Genomic DNA, 15301 nt, shown 5'->3' on the forward strand with positions numbered 1-15301 from the left:
TATTATAACGTAAATTCAATCAAAATATCATACAAAAAAAATAATGTAATTCGGAATAAATGGAAGGTAAACGATGGTCCTACTAACTGCATAACCAATTAGGAGTGATAAACGGTGGACATGTTATTTAATGCATAAGTGCAATTAGCATTTTCATTGTTTTTATAAGATGTTTGAAGGTAAAAAATTATTAAAAAATAAAAATACAAAATAAATGTTAAAAAATAAGATACTATTTATTTTATTTTCACTTTTTTTTTAATTAAGTTTCAAAAACTTCAATAATTTACCCTTCACATATATGGTGGTGGGACCAAGAGGCACACACCACAGGGTTACAATATTTTTAAAAAATCTTAGGATTAGAATGTATTTGTACAAACCCTTTGTGCCAACGCGTGGTCAAGAGTGAGGATAAAAAAAATCGGAAACGTCTGGAAGTGTCTTCCATCATTAGATTTTATAGTTAGATCGTGGCCATTGATGTGTCATGGATGGGATCAAACGGAACTTGCATTTCAGTAGGGGTGTATATGGTTCGGCTCGGTCTGAAGATTTGGTTCGGTTCCGAATACTTTAGGAGTTAATTTAGTATGATTTTATCGGGTCTAAGGTTGGGTAAGGGTCTCAAAAATAGACCCGGTCATTATTTCGGGTCGGGTTTGGGCCATAGCTCGGGTCACCCGAATTCGATCCGGTGGCCCGGTCATTATACACAATTAATATTTTGTGTTATTAGTGATGGATGATGGCTATTCATATGTGAAATTTAAATATTGTAAACCTTAACATTTTGTGTTATTAGTCATTATAAGATTATAAGTTAATGTTTTATGTTTAAATTGCATAAGACTTTAGACTAATGCATAATATTGTGTTATTTGTATTTATTTAAATATTTGGTGCTATTAGACAATATTAGTATTGATTATGGTTATGCTTTAATTTTAGAGAATGGTTGGTTCTTGTTATATTTTTTAAGTGAATTTTACTATGTGAATTGTGAAATATTGGTTGGAGATTAGGTGATTTTTACATGCTAAAAATTCAATTTTCACCTGGTTTTTATCCAATTTTCACCCGACCCAAAGGTGCGTAGGTTTCATCGGGTCTAGAATCGGATTAGGGTCTAAAAATTAGGCCCGGTCTATATTTCGAGTCGGATCTGAGTTAAGTCAAACCCGGTGTGATCCAGCTCATGTACACCCCTACGTTTCAGTATTATTCCATTCGCGCCTCCTAGTCCGAGTTGTGTGTAGATACATCAACGCAGATGTAGCAGCGAATTTTATTATTGATGACTGGCTTCACGCCGAAAGCAATCTCTCTATTGTAGGTGACAGGTAACAAATTTTGTGTAGATTTCATCTTCTGCAGGAATGGCGTGATGTGTCCTGCTAAAATAGGATAATGATTATAAATATAAAGAAGATTTAGTCATGTGGTGTACAAGCAAACTATTGTTCAATGTATGGAAAATCATGGAATGTAAATTCTGCTCTTTCATTGCAGGTGAGATAAAGACAGTTTGTTTAATTGGAGGCAGCAATGAAAAGCACGTGTGGAATGGAGGTTTTGAAAGCATTTGGTTGCGAATTGTTTTATTTTTCTTTTTTGATTTTTTTTTTATTTTAACAAAAACAAATTTTATGTTTAACTTTTCAGTTTTCACAGTATAAAATTTTTAACAATTTTTTAAAAAAGAAGATAGATTTTCAGATATAGAAAATATTAAAAATATGTTTAGTTGATTTGTTTTAAAAATATATTTTAAATACTTTATAATGACAAAATATATTTTTATTAAGCATATGATTTGGTATTTAAATTTTTTTAAATTAATAATTAATTTTTATACACGATTAACATGAAATAAATTACTGTATTATCATGCAAATTTAAAAAATTTGATGTCATATATATAGTTGGTTTTTTTTTTTCATGACATTCTATAACAGTAAACAAAAAAAATTGGAAAAATAATAAATTCATTTTGTTGTTGATTCTTTAGATTTACTTTTGAATGAATTAATCATTTAATATTATAATTTTTTTATATTAACACATTTTTTTAGCAAAAAATTTATTAACAAAATAATAAATGAACAAATGTTAAAGGTAAGGAAATAATAGTTTAAAATAAGAATCTAATTTTGTTGTTGATATTTTTAAATTTTTACCGTATTTTTTTAAATTAATTACAAATACTTTTATGAATGATTGTCGATTTAGAACATCATTTCCATTGCTAAATTATTTCTTTAAATGATATGGTATTACTTTTAACAAATTGCACGTCAAAGGGTAAAGGAATTGAATAAATAAATGTTAATTCAGAAAATAAGAAAGGTAGAACTAAATAAAAGAAAGGAACCAACACATATTTAAGAATCAATTTAGATAAATGACTTAATTAAATTAATACGTGATTTTGTGTTCTAAAATTATATGGAGTTTTAAGGGAGTTTTATTAAGAGAAAAAGAAGAAGTTTGTTTATGTAATTGTAGTGCTCCATAATTAAGAAGAAAGCGGGAAAAAAAAAATTAAAATTCTGTTTGGGTTAAATATCTTTTTCATTTTTTTATTTTTATTTGAGTTTACCTTACTTTTGAGTTGGATGTTAAATGATTATAAGCAGGAAAAAATTTAAAAGAATAAAAGAAAATAAAAATATTATTTTAAGCTTAAGCTTAAGCTTAAAAGACAGAATATTTTTTTGGATAAATAATATTAATAAATCAAGTAGGATTTAGTGTTATCGAAAAGTCCCAAATAAAAAAAGTTACGAGTGCATGTCCCATGCACAAATTTCTTGCAAAAATTTATGTAAATTGAATTGACCAAATTCGATTTAGTTTTTTTGGTGCTAAATTGAATCAATATGATTTAAATTAGTAGAAGTAAAGACAAATCGAGATGAGTATCTTCGATTTATAAATATATGAAATTCATTCATAATATATATCCTAATTAAGGATGAGTTTGGCTTATGGATCGATTCATTAATAATATAGTCTATTTTTGAAGTTGAAGCTGGAGACACCAAAAGTTCATGTCTGAGTTAATTAACAGAAATATAATGTATAATTCTATATCAATAAATTATAACTTAAATATAAAAAAATTAAAAAAATTTAATTTTATATATTATTTATCTGTCAATTATAAATTGTTGTATTCATGTCCTGTGTCAAGATTATATAAAAAAAAACTATAAAATTCGTAATAATTAAGAATATTAAAATATAAATGCATCTTTGTCATTGTCTTCTGTCATAAACAATTTAAGGAGATTTGTGCGTTGTATTTCTTCTTCCATTCAACCTACAATCAATACATTAAAAATATATATAAGATCTGTGTAATAACCGTGACGTATGAGCCAAAAATTTTTTTACTAGTCAAGACAAAAATATACTAAAATGATTTTTTGTTGAACATTCAATATATTAATTTTTGGGCACGTTACCTAAATTATATAAAACACTCAGTAACAATTTTTAGTGTTAAGTTTGTGTTTAACATTGGATGTGGTATGAAATTTTAGTTTTAGTTCTATTTTTTTTACATATGGTTTTGTTTTTGTATAATTTGCAATGTTTTTTAATAACACAGCAAGTTTTAGACCCCAACCAAAAAATAGATGACACACATTTTATATTTATTTTCTATTTTCACCAACTATATTATACGCAGTAAAACATTAAACACTAATCATACAATAATTTTTTCACCAACCATATTCTATACAACAAAATATTTTTACGTTATATAAATTTTTTTAAACTACCAATTTATGTGAAATGAATCCTTAATCATCATTTAATTAAGATAATTAAGTTTAAACTATAATTTTATTATTCTCTCTTTATTATATCAGACAGTTTCTTATATATAATAATATACTGATATTTTTTTATTTAAAGTGTAATTATTGTACTATATCAAATAAGGAACAATAAAATTGTATTTTAAACTTAATTATCTCATGTAAATGAGGATTCAGGCTTTGTTTCACGTATACGGCGTGGGTAGTGTAAAAAAATAAACATAAAATAAAATATTTTGTTGTGTAGGATCTTGGTGGGTGAAAAAATAATTATATAGTTAGTGTTTAGTGTTTTATTGTATATGATATGGTAGGTGAAAAGAGAAAAAGAATGTAAAATGTGTCTCATGTATATTGTGTTGGGTCTAACACTTGCTGTAGTATAAAAAAAATAGCAAACTATATAAAAACCAAACATATGTGAAAAAAATAAAATTAAAATTAAAATTTCAGTTAAAACTAAAATTTCAGACCACATACAATGTTAAATACAGATTTAATAATAAAAATAGAGTGATAAAATATAAAAAAAAATCGTATTATAAATGGTTTTATTTTGATTAAAAAATCGTATGAACCTTTTGAATAGTCTTATTTTGATATGACAATGAAATCAATATTTTGTTATTTTTTATTTTGTTATATTAAGATATAAGAAAATATATAGTACTTGGATAGGATAAAGATGTTAATTATTTAATTTGGAGTTTATGTCGTAAAATAGAAAACTCTTCTCGCTCTCTATTGCGAAGAATGGCACGACTTCACATTTGTCCTCCACCTCTACATTCCGTACCTGATATGTGGTCAGGAGGACATTTTCGTAATCTTAGAGCTAAGGGACGGAATGATAATCTTGTCATATTCAAGGATCTGAATTCTAGAAGAATTGTGCCATGCCAGTCTTGGACATCTAGAAGACCAAGAGTCTGTCTCAAAAACAGTGGTGCTGAAAGGGCGACAACTCATAAAGCCCATTGGGCTAAGTCAGGACAGCAAGAAGCCCAATAATACTTTTCAAATTCAATTAGAGACATAATTTATTATTAATTTTCGAATTTTTAGGCATTTATGTTAGTTTGTTTTGTTGTTAGAGTTTGTTGAAAGATTTGAATTACTCCTGATTTGCTTAGTAGTATTTTTAGGGATTTTAAATTTAAATCAAATCTGATCTAATCTAATAAGATCAAATCTGATTTAAATTAGTTATCATATCTTTAGGATTTTAAAATTTTAAATCAAATCTGATCTAATCTAATAAGATCAAATCTGATTTAAATTAGTTATCTTATCTTTTAGTTAGTTTGTTAGGATCCTATTTAAACACCTCTGGTGAGACCATTTGGAATAACTTTGATGAATAAAATTTTCTTAGTGCTTTATGCACGTTTTTTTAAGTGTGATTGAGTGAGGTGAGTGATTTGCTTCGCTGATTGCATGGAGAAGATTGAGTGATTCAATTTTCATCCCTCTGATCTAGGTTGTCAAGGACAAGTTCTTTGAAGGTCTAGTAGGGAGCCCCTTCCGGTGACCTAGGTTGCTAAGAACAGGTTTCTTAGAGGTCTAGTAGGAAAAACCCTTTATCTATCTTTTTTTTTTAATTTCCTTATCTTCCTTAACTGGTAAATGCCTTGATGATCATATTTTGCATGTTCAATCTGTTTTAGAGGTACTTAGAAAGGAAAAATTGTATGCTAATCTCCAAAAGTGCTCGTTCTGTCTGAGTAAAGTCGTATTCCTAGGTTTTGTGATAAGTTCTACAGGGATTGAGGTAGATGACGCGAAGGTGAAGGCTATTAGAGAATGGCCCACACCTCAGAGTATCTCTGATGTTAGAAGTTTTCATGGTCTTGCGGGTTTTTATCGGAGGTTTGTTAAAGATTTTTCTACTATTGCTGCACCTTTAACTGAAATCATCAAGAAACATGTTAACTTTAAATGGGATCACGAACAAGAAATTGCCTTTAACACCTTGAAAGAATTATTGTGTTCTGCCCCCATTCTTATTTTACCGGATTTTTCTAAAACTTTTGAAATCGAATGTGATGCTTCCGGAATTGGTATAGGTGCTGTTTTAATGCAGGAAAAGCAAGCAATCGCCTATTTTAGTGAGAAGTTGAATGGATCCCGTCTCAACTACTCAACTTATGATAAGGAGCTATATGCCTTGGTGCGAGCTTTAGAAGTGTGGCAGCATTATTTGCTACCTAAAGAATTTGTGGTACATACTGACCATGAATCCCTCAAACACTTGAAGGGTCAAGGGAAGCTAAACAAGAGACATGCAAAATGGATAGAATTCCTTGAATCCTTTTCGTACGTAATCGCCTATAAGCAAGGTAAGGAGAACGTGGTTGCTGATGTATTATCTAGAAGGTATTCATTAATCACAACCCTTACTTCTAAGCTGTTGGGTTTTGAGTGTATGAAGGAATTATATGCATCTGATTCTACTTTTGCCTCTATCTATGTTGCCTGTGAACATGGTGCACATAACAAATTTTACAAGCATGATGATTTTTTTTTCTGGGTAATAGGATTTGTGTACCTACTTGTTCTATTCGGGAGCTACTTGTTCTAGAATCACATAGTGGGGTTTGATGGGTCATTTTGGTGTGCATAAGACTTTGGATATTTTATCTGAGCACTTTTACTGGCCCCACATGCGTAAAGATGTCGAAAAATTTTGTGCCAAATGCATTACCTGTAAACAAGCTAAATCTAAGTCCTTACCACATGGTTTGTATACTCCTTTACCTGTTCCTATGCATCCATGGGTTGATATTTCTATGGATTTTGTTCTTGGTTTGCCTAGAACTAGGAGAGGTCGAGATAGCATTTTTGTTGTGGTAGATAGATTTAGTAAAATGGCTCATTTTATTGCTTGCCATAAAACTGATGATGCCACAAATATTGCTGACCTATTCTTTAGAGAAGTTGTGCGCTTACATGGTGTTCCCCAAACTATTGTTTCTGATCGTGATGTCAAATTCTTAAGTCACTTTTGGAAAGTTTTGTGGAGTAAGTTGGGAACAAAATTATTATACTCAACTACTTGTCACCCTCAAACTGATGGTCAAACTGAAGTAGTAAATAGGACATTGGGAACCTTGTTGCGTGCTGTTGTTGGTAAGAATTTGAAAACCTGGGAAGATTGTTTACCTTTTATTGAGTTTGCTTATAACCGAACAATCCATTCTTCCACTGGTTTTTCGCCCTTTGAACTTGTCTATGGTTTTAATCCTCTAACTGTCTTAGATTTAATGCCTCTACCCTTGAGTGATCTTATTAGCTTAGATGGAGCAAGCAAGGCTGAAAAAGTTAAAGAAATACATGCAAAGGCTCGTGACCTCATTGAGAAGAAGAACAAAGCCATGACAGAAAGGATTAACAAGAGCCGAAAGCATATAGTCTTCGAAATAGGAGATTGGGTTTGGGTACATTTGAGGAAGGAGAGATTTCCTACTCAGAGGAAGTCTAAACTTGATGCTAGAGGGGATGGCCCATTCCAAGTGCTTGAGAAGATCAATAACAACGCCTACAAGATTGACCTACCAGGTGAGTATAATGTTTCTGCCACTTTTAATGTTTCTGATCTCTCTCCTTTTGATATGGGCACAGATTCGAGGACGAATCTTTTTGAGGAAGGAGGGAATGATACATGCTCGGAAAGACAACAGGGGCATTCTAAGACACAAGGGCAGAATAGGAATTTCACACTTTTAGAGGGCCCCATCACTAGAGCACGTGCAAAGAAGCTCAAGGAGAGCTTTGGGAACCTAGCAGCGCTTATGCATATGGAGCTGCATCAAGTTCTAACTAAGGAAGAATGGGCAAGACCCATTGGATTAAGTCAGGACAGCAAGAAGCCCAATAATGCTTTCCAAATTCAGTGGAAGGCATAATTTATCTTTAAATTTCGAAAATCCTAGATTTTTGTTTTAAGTTTGTTATGTGGTCAAAAGTTGTTAGAAGACTTGTTTTATCTGCTATACTTAGTAGTATTTTTAGAAATTTTTAAATTTAAATCAAATATGATCTAATCTAATAAGATCAAGTCTGATTTAAATTAGTTATCATATCTTTAGGATTTTAAAATTTAGATCAAATCTGATCTGATCCAATAAGATCAAATCTGATTTAAATTAGTTATCTTATCTTATCTTTTATCTAGTTTGTTGAGGTCTATTTAAACATCTTCTGGTGAGACAATTTACATAACTTTGATGAATAAATTTCAGTTGCTTTTAAGCACTTGTTATTGTGTGAGAAGTGAGGTAAGTGATTTGCTTCACTTGTTGCATGAGGAAGATTGGAGGATCCAACACTAAGGTGATCTGTGTGGTGGTTTCTTTCAGTTTTTGTCCCTCTGATCTAGGTTGTCAAGGACAGGTTCTTTGAAGGTCTAGTAGGGAATCCTTTCCGGTGACCTAGGTTGCTAAGAACAGGTATCTTAGAGGTCTAGTAGGAAAACTGTATCTATCCTTTTGTTTTTCTTTATCTATCTTTATGTTTCCGCTGTGTCTCTTTATGCCAATAAATTCCTCTTCTTGATGTCATTCTTTTCTTATCCCCTTCCATTAGGATTTTATTACTTGGAATATATTAAACCCTTAAAACCCCAATTAAATCCTTATCATCAATGATATGTGGTCAGGAGGACATTTTCGTAATCTTAGAGCTAAGGGACGGAATGATAATCTTGTCATATTCAAGGATCTGAATTCTAGAAGAATTGTGCCATGCCAGTCTTGGACATCTAGAAGACCAAGAGTCTGTCTCAAAAACAGTGGTGCTGAAAGGGTGACAACTCATAAAGCCCATTGGGATAAGTCAGGACAGCAAGAAGCCCAATAATGCTTTTCAAATTCAATTAGAGACATAATTTATTATTAATTTTTGAATTTTTAGGCATTTATGTTAGTTTGTTTTGTTGTTAGAGTTTGTTGAAAGATTTAAATTACTCCTGATTTGCTTAGTAGTATTTTTAGGGATTTTAAATTTAAATCAAATCTGATCTAATCTAATAAGATCAAATCTGATTTAAATTAGTTATCATATCTTTAGGATTTTAAAATTTAAATCAAATCTGATCTAATCTAATAAGATCAAATCTGATTTAAATTAGTTATCTTATCTTTTAGTTAGTTTGTTAGGATCCTATTTAAACACCTCTGGTGAGACCATTTGGAATAACTTTGATGAATAAAATTTTCTTAGTGCTTTATGCACGTTTTTTTAAGTGTGATTGAGTGATGTGAGTGATTTGCTTCACTGATTGCATGGAGAAGATTGAGTGATTCAATTTTCATCCCTCTGATCTAGGTTGTCAAGGACAAGTTCTTTGAAGGTCTAGTAGGGAGCCCCTTCCGGTGACCTAGGTTGCTAAGAACAGGTTTCTTAGAGGTCTAGTAGGAAAAACCCTTTATCTATTTTTTTTTTTAATTTCCTTATCATCTAGTATCAGTTACAGGTCGTAGGTAAATTCTTATTTATCTACACGTTCCATGGGTCTTGTTTAGTCCTTTTTTTTCTTTAATTTCTGTAAATTCACGTTAGAGTCAAACAAAAAAAAATGAAAAAAAATCTTTTTTTTAATTTTATTTTTGCACTTATTCTATCTTTAAGTCAGTGTCTGAAAAAAAATATAAAAAAATAAATAAAAATATGATTGAATACGATAGTGATGATGACGGAATCTCATATGTGAAAAAGGGTTTTCGGTTGAAAATCCCTGCATTTAAAGGGAGGAACAATCCTGAAGCTTATTTCGAATGGGAAAGAAAGGTAGAGTCATTTTTTGCAAATTGCATCCTTTCAGAGGAAAAGAAGGTTCAACTGGTACAAGCCAATTTTTCCGATGCTGCCCGTATATGGTGGACTGAATTGGGAAGATCTAGAAGACGGTACAGAAAGAGCCCAATTTGCAGCTGGGAGATGATGAAGAAAATCATGAGGAGACAGTTTGTGCCATCATCATACCACATGAGGAATCGAGTTGTACCATCATCTTACCACAATGAATTTTTTGGAAGATTTTGTAAGTTGCAACAAGGTTCACAATTAGTGATGGAGTACCATAAGGAGTTTTTATATTTGATGGACAAGGCTAATATCAAAAGGAGTCCTGAGGTTCTTATGGATCGATTTTTGTTTGGATTACGCGAAGAACTTGCAAATACAGTCCAACGTTACCGTTAGACGACCATGGACGATTTGGTCAAATTGGCCATTAACTGGGAGCAAGTGCAACAAATGATAGATCGCCATAACAAGAGGAATTCTTCTACGCCTATCTTTCATTCTTCTTCAAAGCCAGAAATGAAAGACTTTGTTGAGTATGCTGTAGAGGGTGATGTATCCTTGGAAGATTCAACAGTGCAGAATTTCTCAACTGGGTCCTTGGGATGTGAGCAATTTGAAAAATATGAGAGAAAAGAAATTGAGAAAGAGAATGAGTGTTTGAGTAAAAAAAATCCATGTTTGATTGAAAGCGAGAGTTTTGAGAGAAAAGATGATAATAGTGAGCGAGAGGAGTCAATAAGCGAAAAAGAAACTGAGTTCATTAAACACACTTGTGAGAGAGATCTAGAAAGTTCTAGCTTAGACAAGAGTGCATTAATCTCATTGAAATCCACAGAGTCCTTAGTTTCTCATACATCTAACCATGAAATTCCTAGTGTTTTTATATCAACTTTCTCAGGCTTTGTAGATTCACTGATCAACTATAGAGGCATTAATATGGATGAAAAGAAAGGAAGACAAATTGCACACTTTGAACAAGATGGTGAAACTATGGTTGGAAAGATTGAACTTGCACACATGAAGGACATAGCCACAATTCAGTGGGTAGAGAAGAGTCATCAAACCATGGTATTTAAACCTGGAGATTGGGTTTGGATTCCTTGGAGGGACGAAGAGCATCTCATGCAAGATTCGAGGACGAATCTTTTTGAAGAGGGAGAGAATGATATGTGGTCAGGAGGACATTTTCGTAATTTTAGAGCTAAGGGACGGAATGATAATCTTGTCATATTCAAGGATCTGAATTCTAGAAGAATTGTGCCATGCCAGTCTTGGACATCTAGAAGACCAAGAGTCTGTCTCAAAAACAGTGGTGCTGAAAGGGCGACAACTCATAAAGCCCATTGGGCTAAGTCAGGACAGCAAGAAGCCCAATAATGCTTTTCAAATTCAATTAGAGACATAATTTATTATTAATTTTTGAATTTTTAGGCATTTATGTTAGTTTGTTTTGTTGTTAGAGTTTGTTGAAAGATTTGAATTACTCCTGATTTGCTTAGTAGTATTTTTAGGGATTTTAAATTTAAATCAAATCTGATCTAATCTAATAAGATCAAATCTGATTTAAATTAGTTATCATATCTTTAGGATTTTAAAATTTAAATCAAATCTGATCTAATCTAATAAGATCAAATCTGATTTAAATTAGTTATCTTATCTTTTAGTTAGTTTGTTAGGATCCTATTTAAACACCTCTGGTGAGACCATTTGGAATAACTTTGATGAATAAAATTTCCTTAGTGCTTTATGCACGTTTTTTTAAGTGTGATTGAGTGAGGTGAGTGATTTGCTTCGCTGATTGCATGGAGAAGATTGAGTGATTCAATTTTCATCCCTCTGATCTAGGTTGTCAAGGACAAGTTCTTTGAAGGTCTAGTAGGGAGCCCCTTCCGGTGACCTAGGTTGCTAAGAACAGGTTTCTTAGAGGTCTAGTAGGAAAAACCCTTTATCTATCTTTTTTTTTAATTTCCTTAGCAGTACCAATTTACATAGAATTGTGAAAACGTTTATTCAGATTAGTAGTTGCAGAAAGTTGTAATTGAGTAATTTTAGTTGCATTTTAATTTATTACTTGCCTTTAATTTTTTGAAGGAGCAAAATAAGATTTATGATATAAAGAACAAATTTAATAATTTTACTTATATTTATAATAATGACGTAAAACATTTAAAATAAAGCATGTAAATTATAATTCGAATAGGAAGTTAACAACGATTTTCAACTAATTTCAGGCAATATCAATAAGTTATTTTAAATTTATTCTGTTAATGTTAGAATTTTAACTCCCGGTTATCTAAAAAACGAGGATGTGCATAACTAAGAGTTAGTTTCACTTATATTTAGAAAACTAAGCATAAATTTAGTAATTAACTAATGGACTAATGTTAGAAAGAACAGAATGTGATAACATATTATTTTTTGAGAGGAATAAAAGTATGTTTTAATATTCATCTTAAGGAATATGTTATTATACGAATCTGTTACAATACCATATGAGATTTAGTTTTTCCATATATTATTGTAAAATAAAGTTTAGATTTACATATAACAATCGAATAAGTTTCTTGCAACTATAACAGTAGTTAAAAAAAATATTAAATAGCTTGATTTTTTATGTAATACACTGTTGGAAAATATTCGCGCCACTAATTTAGTTTTAACTTTCACAAATAGCCAAGGTTTTCCAAGTAAAGGGCTTGATGGTATCTATTAAATCGATGTATGGCTTGCCCTGACCACGATAAACTCATTTGTGGCTTTTGAAACACAACATTTAAACTGGGGAAGGGCGGAGGAATTAACATTTGTCGGGTCTAGTGGGCACGGAGCAACCTAAAGCAGGTGCACATCGGATCACAGTCATCACGCCCTCTCTGTGGGCCATACTCTGTCGTACACGTCTTGTCTGGAGAAGAAAAAGCTAAGGTGCACAGAGGCAAACTTGCCTATATAGGGATCCCTCATTGCACCTCCACGTTCATCCAACTCCATATCTTCTCCTCACTCCATATTTCCAAACCTCCGTTGCTGTGTTTCTAACTATGTCGTTAGCCATGGGGGATGAACAAGTTGTGCCGAATGATTCTCAACTATCGGAAGAAGGAAATGGGTACGTTCTCTAACGAAATAGGGATTTTTATTTTGCACTTCCACTCCCAGTTAGATGCGATTGTTAACTCTAAAGTAACATTCTCTTTGTTCTCTGTAGGTGGGTTCTCTCGACTCAGTGCCCTACCAAGGCACAATCAGCCACTGACGTTGGAAACATCAACGTCAACCCAGAGTTGCCAATTGACGCGGTGAGTATCCGAAACCCTTGGAAACCCGTGTTAATTTGTTGTTTTTGTAGAAGATGTTGTTTGGATAATGGACCTAAGACCTTTTGTGTGTGATTGGTTTAACACAGCAGCCACTTGAGGGAGTTACAACGACATCATCTCCGACGTTCTCCGAAGCATCCTAGATGCAGTTGGGATTCGTGCCTGACACCATTATTTCATCACTTGTTTTAGTAAAGTCGAGGGGGTTTTGGTGAAACAAAATATAAAGGGTGATTAGGCGTGAAATGTACATGGGGGTGGCACAAAAGTTATAAATGTTAGCATATGTTTTGGTCAACACTGGGGTACGACACATGTAGTGTACATGATGTGTGAGTCTGACCTTGAAGGGCCCCTCTTAAGCATAACCAAATTTTTTTATCGAATGCAACCGATGAAAGTCTTCATCAAGTATGTTTGTCGTTCGCGAAGATGCTCAATCTCAATTAAATAGGTCTTGTTTTGTGGCCTTGTAGCTTTAATAATGGGTGGAACCCATTGTGAAAAGTTTTAGTTTTTTCTTTTTGTATGCAGAGGATCGATGCTAGATCAGTTACTCTGGAAGCAAACCTGGTTGAACTTCAGCGTTTGCTCAAGGTCCGGAACTCAAGCGGTGTGACCCCCTTGATTGTTACTACAAGAACTACCACCGTGACAACATCTGCGAGAAACAATCACAGTGTTGGGTTACGACATCCTGGCCCAGACACGGGAACCACTACCACCACAAGATGTCAAAGTGGTCAGAAGATCCACACCTACACCCACCTGATCGATGCATCCAACAAAGGGAAGGGTATTATAGAAAGCAATTCCGGGTACATGTGCGATGTCATAATCCCCAACTCCCTTGGTTACGATGATGACGTTGTCATCGACGAGAACCTATCTACCCCACCTCCAGTTGTTGGCGGGCGGCAGATGGGACTGCAAATTGGGTCTATGATGCATTGGGAAGCTGGCACACCTAAGCTGAGCCTTGGCGGGAACACTACGCGCCGCTGTCCCGATCAACGGTCAACTGATAAGGTGTACACATATAACTCCCAACATTTCTGCATGTGTTACAGTTGTGTCACCAACTTTTTGATACAACACCTCTAACATTTGATTTAAGCTAATTTGTTCCCAGATCTTGCAGGCCTTTAATGACCTCCCTGGTTTTCAACAACTTGACTGCACAAGTGTCGTGTGTGAGTTATTCTCGCATTCAGCTACACCAATGCCTCCACCCAAGATACCTAAGGTGGAGCAAGCAGGTCCCATCTCAAACCATCCGAAACCGCCGATGTCTACCGTTGATGATACAAACGAGATCCAACCAGAATTGGCGGAAAAGTCGATAGCTCTGCCGAGGCAGGGTGGGAGCGCGGTCAGGCGTCCTGGACTGATCTCACGACTTGATTCCCCTATCTTTCTTATACCCATGGTAACAAATAGGGGTGTGCATGGCCCGGCCCGGCCCGAAGACCCGACCCGGTCCCGAACACTTTAGGGGCTAATTTGATGTGATTTCATCGGGTCTAGGGCCGGGTATGGGTCTCAAAAGTAGACCCGGTCATTATTTCGGGTCGGGTCCGGGCCATAGCTCGGGTCACCCGAAATCGGCCCGGTGGCCTAATCATCATACATAATTAATATTTTGTGTTATTAGTGATGGATGATGGCTATTATTATGTGAAATTTAAGTATTGTAAATCTTAATATTTTGTGTTATTAGTCATTATATATAAGACTATAAGTTAATGTTTTATGTTTAAAATGCATAAGACTTTAGACTAATGCATAATCTTGTGTTATTTGTATTGATTTAAATATTTGGTGTTATTAGGCAATATTAGTATTGATTATGGTTATACTTTAATTTTAGAGAAGAGTTAGTTCTTATTATATTTTTCTAAGTGAATTTTACCATGTCAAATAATGGTTGGAGTCTTGGAAATTTGGATATTTTTACATGCTAACTTACAAGAAGGAATCAAGGTAATATAATGTTAACGGCCCGGTTTTCACCCGGTTTTTACCCGGTATAATCGTGGCCCGAAAGTGTATAGGTTTCATCGGGTTTAGGGTCGAGTTCGGGTCTAACAAATAGACCCGGTATATATTTCGGGTCGGGTCTGGGTCACATCAAACCCAGTTTCACCCGGCCCATGCACACCCCTAGTAACAAAGGAAAATGTGCAAACCTTATTAATTTAGGTGTAAGTATGGTCTGCATACTATGCAATTTTTCTGTTGATTACAGAGCTATGAGATGGTTTTTAACCCAACTACGGATATGAATCTAACCTACGACGAGTGCCGCATCGCTGCATATGTTTACGGCAAGACAAAAGACCTTAA

Source organism: Arachis ipaensis, chromosome B4 (assembly GCF_059453495.1).
Source record: "Arachis ipaensis isolate K30076 ecotype BB chromosome B4, ASM5945349v1, whole genome shotgun sequence".
NCBI lineage: Eukaryota > Viridiplantae > Streptophyta > Magnoliopsida > Fabales > Fabaceae > Arachis > Arachis ipaensis.